Source organism: Humulus lupulus, chromosome 2 (genome assembly GCF_963169125.1).
Source record: "Humulus lupulus chromosome 2, drHumLupu1.1, whole genome shotgun sequence".
Taxonomy (NCBI): Eukaryota; Viridiplantae; Streptophyta; class Magnoliopsida; order Rosales; family Cannabaceae; genus Humulus; species Humulus lupulus.
Window position 1 is genome coordinate 77,936,174 of NC_084794.1, and position 2,950 is coordinate 77,939,123.

Consider the following 2,950-nt stretch of genomic DNA (forward strand, 5'->3'; position numbering starts at 1 on the left):
CCATGCGTGCCAATCGGAAACTTACCACCTACCTGAAAGGGGGAAAAGTAAAAGGGTGAGCTAAAAGCCGAGTATGGAAGTATAAACAAGAACAACAATAAACATAAGTACAATACAAACCTATTCTCATAGTACATAATCTTAAAATGACATATTATAGACATATCCTAATCTTATACACTTTATCTAAAACTACATCATAACAAATAAAGCAAATAGTTCTATGAGGTAACCAGTAAAGCATAACCCGGTAACTCCTCCTCTTGCGCTTGTGGGCCTCTTTGGTGCGTCCGCCCTATGAGTTACATCATACATTAGCAACTCCTTTGTTGTGTTGTGTTTCAGCACGCTAACAACACTTTGCTTTTTATACATTCAACAATACATACATACATGACAACTTATCTCACAACTGATATATCTTCCAGTTCATCACAATAGCATAAGAATTCTAGCTAACTTCCTTACCTCAAGTCCAAGTTATAAGATACCTCGACGAGCCTAGAATAGTCAATAAACACTCGTCTTAATATCTAATAAAACTAAACACATCTCATAAACATACCCCACGTGTTCATGGCACGTGACACAAGTAGCACCACAACTATCATCATACAACAACTTCACACAAAATCATACAAGAATAATACCAATTCTACTAAGTAATCCTTAATGGTTTCCAAAACAAGAACCATGCATTTGATTAAGTGGCGTACATTATAATGTAAAAATAAACTTGCACGTAACATGCATACGTGTGAGGGTTCTTAAAACTCGCTTTGAAGTTGGTAAATTTTATTCCTTTATTTTCTTGTCAAATTCGTAAAATTTCAGCAAGTATAAATAATTTACCAACTTGATTAATACTATTATATTACTTCTTTAAATCATAAACTTTCATACACAAAGCTTATTACAAAAAGTTATTTAATTAATCAAGTTCTTTAACAATAATTGTACCTAGTTCTTTAACTATAATTGTACAAAATAATAATCTCATTTATTATTGAATATCAATAAAATGTGACAACATTTATATATGTTTTTATAAAATAATTAATTTGGCTAAAATAATTAGTTTCATATAAGTACTCCCTTTTAATTTGGTAAAATTCAATAAATAATACCACAAAAAATGTGACATAATTTAATCCTTTTTAGTAATAAATTTATTGACCACAAAATTCATATTATTCCCAATCATCCATATTTGGTAAAATGACTAATAATACTCACATTTTTAATAAACCAATTCCTAGACATTTAAAAAAAATTCTCAATTTTTAAACAATAAAAATCTGAACATATTTTATTAAATAAAATACATTATTAAAGTATGAAATTCACCTTTTACTTATATTAGTTCTTAAAATATAAATTTTAAGACATAAGTTGTTCTCGTTTAATTTATTTGTAAATCATCATAAAATATAAACCAAAAATCAACAAGCATTATGTTATTTAAATATACTCATATTCATTTTTTTAACCATTAACCTAATGTTTCTATATTTTCATGCATTCCAAAAATACAATTAGCATGCATCGAAGAATTAAATCATTTCAAAAACATAAACTCCAAAAATAAAGCTTTGTTCGAGAAACACTATCAAACATAAAAAAAAAAAAAAATACAAACTACACCATACTTCCTAATTCAAACATACACCTTCATCTATTCTTAAGACCCAAGGAATTATCATATAATCAACCCCAAACTCAATATGTTTCTATTTTATAGCAATTGGAACCTAACATTCTCCCTTTTTACAATACATCTGCTCATCATGCATATAAATGAATACATAAATAAAATAAAATAAAAAAGGAAAAGAACCCTAGGCCTATAATATGCCTTGGCCGAAACCTATACCATATCCATTCATGAAATTTCAATTTCAAAGAAATAAAAAGAATCATACATAATGGCTAGGACGAAACATACACCCACAATATATCCTTGTTTCTAAAATTTAATTAAAAACATAATCATGCTTCTTATTAAGATATCATCATCGTACATGTATTCATCATATCAATAGTGCAAAACATACACTAGAACATATAGTTATGAAGACTAAAATTATCAAAACATCATCATACATTATAAACATATTTTCTTAAGGCAACAAACAATATTTCAAATCATAAACAAAATATACAACATAACAACAAAAAAGCTAGAAATTCCCATTACCTTCCTTGATAGTGTTGAAGAACACAAAAGCAATTCAACCTTGGCACCCTAGGGATTTCGAACCTATTCCTCTTCTTCTTCTTCTCTCTCTCTCTCTCTCTCTCTCTCTCTCTCTCTCTCTCTCTATCTATCTATCTCTTTTTCGTGCTCTCTCTCTCCCTCTCTAGTGCGGTCGGCCAGCCACCATTTTGGAGCTCTCAAGTTCCAATCTTTTCTATATATTAACCCTAGAGACTAATCACTATGCTAATGGAAAAAAATGGTAAGTTCTAATTTTGAATTTCCTTAATTTTTTCCTTGAAATCGATTTAGTATAAAAGTGAAAATCAAAGAGATAAGCCAACAAAACTAAAAAGAAAACTAAGGCCACTCATACCCTCACCCCTTGGCCAACCCTCTCTCCATCTCTCTATATACTCGGCCAAACAAGGCAAACTCACACACGCAAATCTCAATTTATCATTTTCCCAAAATGACTCAAGTCAAACAAAGGCAATATCTTATCCCTTTCTTCTAATTTTCTTGGATTTTCCCATTTACACTTGTGTGAACACAAGTGTTCTAGAAATTTCTCCTTTTTAATTTATAAAAAAAAAAAAGAAACTAAAATGCATGGTTTTCTATTGCATGCTCACCATGCATGTAACGTCCCAAATTACCTAATAATGTTTAGGGCCTTGATTAGGGGGCCAGGAGGGAAAATTATGCAATTATATGTTTATGTGAGATATATTTTTGTGTAATTATGTGATT